Below are 7,549 nucleotides of genomic sequence, written 5' to 3'. Positions count from 1 at the left end.
AGTGGGAAGGTCCTCAAACTATCAGCATAAAAAGAGATGGATTGAAAGACAGCACTGGCCCAGTAAGACACATTCTAGACATTCATATCCCAAATAGGTAAGACTGTCATTTTGGAAGAATCAATTTTTTAGGAAATAACACATTTCCTGGAGTAACTACTTCCTGGTCAAAAGCTTCATACCAAGCAGTTTCATGCTTTCATTTTCTTGTCCTTTATCCTCAGGTCATGTATATCAGCATCTTTTCACAGAAGTCAATAGAGATACATCTGCTTATGTGAGCTAAAGATCTGGTCCAAGTCTCAGTCTATATTACAAACAAGTTTCAAAGAGATTTCTTGGCACACGAAGAAGGAAAATGAAAGTCTTTTTGTACTCTGAAATTTCCCAGGAAGAAAACAAATGCACAGTCAAAATTATTCAAATGACTTTTCAGGAGATCAGTCATAGAATCTATTAGTGCATTTCTTTTTAAACAGTTTGCAAATTTACTTTGGGCTCATAGGCTAACCTGTTCTATTGCCATCATGGCCAAACCTGATTTCTGACATAAGACCCAGCTCTGTTTTCACAAGAGTCTCGATGCTGAAATGGATGGGATTCTGCCCAACATAGATAGGGTTTAATTAGAAGAATAACTTAATAAGAATCTTATCAAGGTTGTAACGCTCTTGAAGCCATGTTACATGCATATTCAAGTAAGTCAGGCATATACCCACTGAAAATCACTTGATTTTTCAGAATATAAGATCAGAATCAAGCGCAGGGTCTCGCATCCATACTCGCATAAAGCAGTGCTGTACCCTGGGGAAAGCTGTTCTGAAATCAATGTAACTAGTCACTCAGTAAAGCTCCGCACAGCACAGTCCAGTCCACAGCATTTATAGCTAAAGGTTGTAGCTACAAACTTGGGCCTGATTCCCCACTGCACAATGTGAACAGTAAATTACAATTATTCCTACTTTTAAGGTCCTTGCCTAAAGAGTCCTATTCCTATAAAAGCAAATAACTGCCCCCTATCTTCCTGTATTGCTGGAGCAGAAAATGTCTCTGCAATTGTGATTCTCTCTTGACTCCACATTTGGTGGTCTTATTACACCCGCCTCAATATAGGCTTTATTCTCATGTGCACTAGGATCATTTACAGGCAGTGAGTAAAAAGCAGTGATGCTGCCAAGACTCCCCAAGGAGCTTGGCAAATTGACTTTAGCTGGTTCCCTAGGATTACATGTACTTTGCAGTCCAGTGCTGCCCATGACTGCATACGGTGCCTTCTTGCACAGAGCTGGAATTGGGCCGGGACCCAGTTACTTCTCACGTCTGCTTTCTCTTTGCTTCCAAGTTCACACGTGCCAACTTCACCAACATGGATGAAATAAGCCTGTGGTGCATGGCAAACAGAGTTATAGAGGCTGTAAGCAATGAGTAAGCTGGAGCTTTTGTTTGTGTATCAACAACACAACTGTCAGGTGCATCCTGCCTGCAGGCGTTTATTCCAGGTGATGCTGTAAAGAACAGAAACAAGATAGCAAGACATTGCATGCCACATGGGGTCTGCAGTGCCAGCAATGAGAAAGCTCTCACAAATTAAGCACAGCTGACCTGCAGGAATAAGCCTAAGCAAGAGTAAGCCTTAATAATCATAGGTCTTTGAAAGCCTCTGTTAGAGAGACTTTAATAGCTTTATAAAATCAGGAAAGTATTTATTATAACATTTTACAGATGGGAACATAAAGACTCTGAGAGGTAGTGGCTGGCACATTCAGGTGCTGGTCAAGATCTATGTGTGCTTTGTTGCTAATGATCCCGCAAAGGGAGATTGTGCATGTCTCAGGTTGAACATCTATACATTAAAGCAAGCATAGACAGGGGCCACTTGTGAAAATCTTGCCCAATTAACTTCCTGAGGATCCCACAGAAAATCAGTGGTAGAGAAATAGAAACACGGGTTGCTGACCACACCACTCCCCTAGCTCTTCTTCCTAGGAGACTGATTGCAGGCCAGGCTCTGTGGTATTCAGACGTCAGGCTCTAGCCAGTCCCTTGAAAGAAGGGTGTACAAGCAAACAGTTATCCAACAGTCAGAAAACTCTTTACCTTTGCAACACTCTTCATAACTGTTATTACCATGTTTGCCTGGTTACCAACAAGATTTGTATTTGAATAATAGCTTTGCCCCTCCCTGAATCCCATTGACTTAGGGCTTTAGTTTGTTTGTCATTTTCTCCTCCTCTTGTTTTAATTAAGGTACATTTTGCTAATTATCAAAAGAGAAACAAGAACACAGATTAAAAACTGAATTATGTAAGAAGCTGGGGTAACTGAGATTCAAAGGAAGGGGCTGACGTGACTGTGCTCTTAGTCACTGGAAAAGCACAATGTCTGGGTTTCACCTAGGGAGTCAAATTTGCTGCTCAGACATTAGTTTACCCTCTCACTTTCCCCATGAAGAGTGCCCCACGAGCAATGGGCTCCCATGGCCAGCTGCACAGAGGCACACAGAGGAGCAATAACTTGCCTGCGGGAACAGAGTGTGATGCAATTTCCTATCAGATCCATTAGGGAAGGTTATGGCTCCATTCTGACCATCTGACTGAACACAGCAAGAGTGGAAGTATGACAATATTTTGCTTATCTACTGAAAGATCTCCTGTGCATCCTAGGAAATAGCTGCCCCTGACCACTGCTGGTGGGAAGGCAATGAATTTGACGTACTTTGGGGAAATCGGAATAGTTGTTGCTAAGGTCTGTCCTCCTGTGAGCTCAATCCTACTGCTCTACATTGTGAACACAGAGGAACAGGAGCAAGTTTAAGTGACTCCAAAACCAAGTTCAGTACTTCAGATTCATCACTTAGATTCTGAAAATGCTAGCGAGAGCAGGGCTCATTTGTTGATGTCTGCTTGCAGGGGCCTATTTGTTTGAAAAGGCTAATCAGCTATCAGGATGCAGAGGCAATTGCTTAAATGTAAAGGAAAAGGAAGAAATTTTTCAAAGCTATTCAGCTGAGGTAGCATGGTTTGCGTTTTGATGTCGGTGTGCAGCCAACTGACAAATGCTGAGCCACAGTCTGGTGTAAATCCAGATGAATTCCATTAGAATCAACAGACTTGCTTCCAATTTATTCTGATGTAACAGCATGATATTTCCATTTAGATTTACATTAGATTTGTTTCCTGTTTTCCACAATTCAGTCAGTTTCCATTGTGTACAAAAACAGCCTGGGCCAGATCTTGATCTCATTTGCATTGGATGAAAACAGTTGTTTCAAATGGAGCTACACTGGATTTATAATTGCATAAATGAGAGCAGAATCTGATCTATTCCAAGTGAGAATTTCACAGGGCGTTGCCATGTGAGAACAACCCTGCTGCAGTGAAGCGATCAGGTGTTTTGCCATTGATTTCAATGGAGAATTTTCATCTAAATCTTGGACTGGAGCCCTGAGCTTGACAGCTGCGGCCTTGCATACCCAAGGTATAGAAGCCCCTCTTTCCTTCAGAAGATGAGTTAACAAGCCAACACCTCCACCATCTCATGACCCAACATACAAATACCGTGCGTTGGCTTAGAAGAAAGTCAGGAACAGAAAGAGCTCAGCCTTGCCTGGCAGTAGTCTTTCTTAAAAGATGTATTAGCCCTGATATATTTCACACACGTTGTTTATAACCCAAGTTCTCTATGTTGGCTTTTGCTTCCTACAGAGCTTCCTCCCTTGAGGCCCTTCCGACTCCCCTTGTTCAGTTGTAATTGGAAATGTTAGGAGCAATACAATGATTCTCTGGCAGATAAGGCTGTCTGTTTTGGTGGCCACGCTGCTAGCAATAGATTGGGTTATTACTAATAACTAATAAGAGGGTTACTCCCAGCAACATGTGCAATCAAATGGATTTACTCCTCCCCATTGAAGCTGCTTATTTCACTGCTAGCGGGAAAATAAGGCCATTTAGAGTCATTTATGGTAGTTGCAAAGGCTTTTCTGAGTAGATATACAAGCTATGTTGCCATAGCTTCTAGAAGGACTTTGAACTTGCCTCATCCATCTGGCTTCACAACCCCTCACTCTTGTTCCTTGCTGTCCTCTAGAAGCCACCATTTCAATGGGATACGGACAGGCATTGTTCTCAGTCTGGATCTTACAGGTACTGTACAAGCTCAGCTAACCCTTAAAACACTGGCGTCCTGACTGCCAGCTGTAACTATAAGCATGGATATTCCACCTCAGTTCTCAAATATGAGTTTTGCTATGAAAACATGCAGCTTGGTTCTTTGTTACCTGGAGCCTGAGGAAATGCAAAGCTGATATGCAGTAAAAGCAGCTACATCAGCAGCATATCCCTTTACATCGATATGGCTTCCCATTTTAAATGAAGACATTCCTCTTGCATTTGCACTTGCAGGACTCCTGTGTGTTTAATTCCACAGTAACTTTCAAATTTAAATATTTCTCTTAATTTACAACATTTAACACCAAGCATGGGAAAACAACAATGACAAGAACAACCACGACGACACCAATGACAACACCACACTTACAAGGCTATCAGTATTAGGAGCACATTATGTGGCAGATTGAAATTTCAGCATCTCTACGCTTCTCTCACCACATCATCTCAACCCTGTGCAGAGAGACTGGAAATTACCCCATGGGTTTGGCCTGCAGTGTATAAAGCAGAGCCTTGAAAAAACAAGGCAATCATCAGATTTCCAGTGTAGGCGGCAATCTGTCTGTTAGGTTTGCATACATACACATTATCGGGGCCGCGAGTGCCTAAAGGCAGTCTTACACAGAGCCGCTCGTGCCTATAAAACACAAAGGCACACCAGGTTCTCTTCTGCCTGATGCTTCACAGCGGAGCAGTAACTGAGCGGGACCCATCACACAGTAACAAAGGCTGACATAAACACTTATTTGTGATTTTGTTCCCCGTGGTTTTTATTCCACCATGCAATTTGCATTACAACTGGATCCTAATTGTCCATTTTAGCAGGCAAAGAGCAATCTGATACAGATTATAATATGTGAGGTAAAGCAGCAACATCACAAAATAGGTGCTACCAACCACAGCCTTCCTGTCTCCCAGGGTTTTGACACTAGCTGATTAAGCAACTGGGCAGCACTGCCTGGAACTAACATGAGCTCAAAAAAACCAGGACAGCAGGAGTCTGCTTAACCAAAGCAAAAATGCCAGAAACCCTTTCATCGGGGCTTTCTGATAGCCCTGAGTGTCTGAGGCAACGTAGTCCTGAAAGCACCTTTGAGGTGACATGGTGCTACTGTCCTCGGTGAAGGAACACCTGGGAAGTGACACACCACAAGGCCAATATGGCACAATAGCCTGGCCTGAAGGCCCTGTGAGGGAGCATCGGCACAGCTGCCTTCAGAAGGGAGCCCCTGCGAAGCACCATGATGTTGCTGGGATCCCTTGGAGGTAATGAGGCACATTTGGCCTCAGCAGCCTGTCTGAGGTAGCACAGCAGAGCCACCGTGGGGACAGAGCCCCAGAAAGCAGCATGTGGCCCTGAAAAGAAAGCCATGTGGCTGAAAACCAGGAACACCTGGAAGGAGAGCACTTCCAGAAGGGAATGCTGTGCAGCCAGCCTTGACTAAAAGAGGCTAACGTGGCACAGCTGCCCTGTGCCAACCAGCTCCTGCAAGGAAATGTGGTGCAGCTGCCGCGGATTGGAGAGAGTGTGCAAGTGCTTCTGGGGGAGGGAAATCCATAATGAAGCAGCCTCAAAGGAGACGTGACACAGCCTGCTCGAGACCCTGAGAGCTCAGCCAGCACAGCCGCTGTGTTGAATTCTCCTGTCTATGAAAAAACCTCTGCATTCCCAGGGCCGCTAGTGCAGACTCATTGATTAGAAGGCAGGGCAGGAAATTAAATGAGGCAGGTGAATTAAAGCCAGACTTCACAGGCTGCATCTGTTCCTCCATTCCCTCTGGGTGCAACACTGATGTAACTTTAAAAAGTAAATTTAGTGCCCAGGAAAGCTGCCAGGCTGATGGCCCTGTAAACTGAAGCACTTGATACATCCATGACTGGGGTACTGGAGAAGCACAGAAGAGCTGCTGAAACATGCCTCAGCTTGAGCTGCCTTGCTGAAGCACAGCAGCTGGTGGAGAAGGCCTGCCTGGGCTTGTCTTCTGCTCGTGAAGCTCAAGAGAAGGAGCTGGTTGGGGAGGCCTGGCTGCAGCTCCAAGGTGGAGGTGAATGCAGTAGCGAACAGCAGTGCTTTTGGTAATCTTGTCTGTGATGCCCCATCAATAGCAGGATCCCAAAGATACACACTCCCAGCAAGAAGATATTCCATCCATGGTGCAGCATGCGAAGTTGCAAATGTCTCCATCTTGCAATATGCCCAGGCTGGCACGCAGACAGGAGCTTGCACACCTTTCAGCTTTGGTCCTTGGTCTTGTCCACACCTGTATTCACAGAGAACAAGGGAAACATCCATTTCAGAGCAGTTCTTAGTATCAGCATCTTTCTTGGTATTTGGACATACAACAGCAGCCCTATACTCTGCAGTCTGAAGAGCCTGGCTGTCTTCTGATGGACCAAGACAAGTGAGGAGAGACAGGACATCTCAAATAAGACACCTATTTTGTCACCTAAGTGTGTGTCCAGAAGAGGATTCGAAGCAAGCCTCTGCCCATTTGGAGACCCAACCTTCTTCTTGGCCAGACTCAGGTAAACCCCAGATGTCTAAATTACATTGTAAAAAGTGGCTGTCCCCTCTTCTGAGAGCAGCTGAATGGTGAGGTCCCAGCATTTAGCAAGTATGAAGAATACCTGAAACTAAAGTGTAAGAGGCAGCGTGGGAATGACAGGCAGTAGAAGAGGCAGTGTAAAAAAAGTGAGTAAAAGAGGTTGTCCCACTGACTTCCCAGTCCTCTTGTCACTGGAGGGTTGCACAGCCCTATCTGCAAAGCATTAAAAAAAAAATCTCTTGAAGGAAAACAACATAATGAACAGTCAAGTAAAGAAAGAAAGCAGTCAGCCCTTGTTCCTCAGAGCATAGCCTCTTTTCTCATATATCTTGCATTGGATTATGGCATAGAGGGAAAAACCAGAAATACCTCAAATAGATCCAGTTAGTTTTACCTCTTTTTAGGCTGTACCTGTGGCTGTTTCCAGGTGGTTTGCCTTTTTTTTTTCTTCCTTCTTTTTCCCATGTGATAAGATCCATCATTTGAAGGACAGCAACCAAACCAGCTCTTCCTGCTCTGAAGAAAGGCAGCAACTGCACTTAGAATAAAAGATTGTCAGGCAGATTTGAAGTGTCAATCAAAACCTATCTCTGAAAAAAAACATTAGTCCAGGCAGCTCCCCACACCACCACAGTTAATTTATTCTTTCCAGATATCCCTCTGAGCTGCAAAAAGCCGACCAGAGCTGACCAGAGCTGCCAGCTACAGGCATGAGGTGTTAGAGTAGATACTGGACCTAATTCAACTCAGGTCAGTTGGCCTTTTTCAGAGCAAAAGACTGTGATTATCATGTCCAGAGAAGTAAATACTGGTCTCCCAGGCTTTGTGAGGCAAACT

Source organism: Haliaeetus leucocephalus, unplaced genomic scaffold (genome assembly GCF_000737465.1).
Source record: "Haliaeetus leucocephalus isolate CR32 unplaced genomic scaffold, Haliaeetus_leucocephalus-4.0 Scaffold157, whole genome shotgun sequence".
Lineage (NCBI taxonomy): Eukaryota > Metazoa > Chordata > Aves > Accipitriformes > Accipitridae > Haliaeetus > Haliaeetus leucocephalus.
This window is presented reverse-complemented; position numbering follows the sequence as displayed.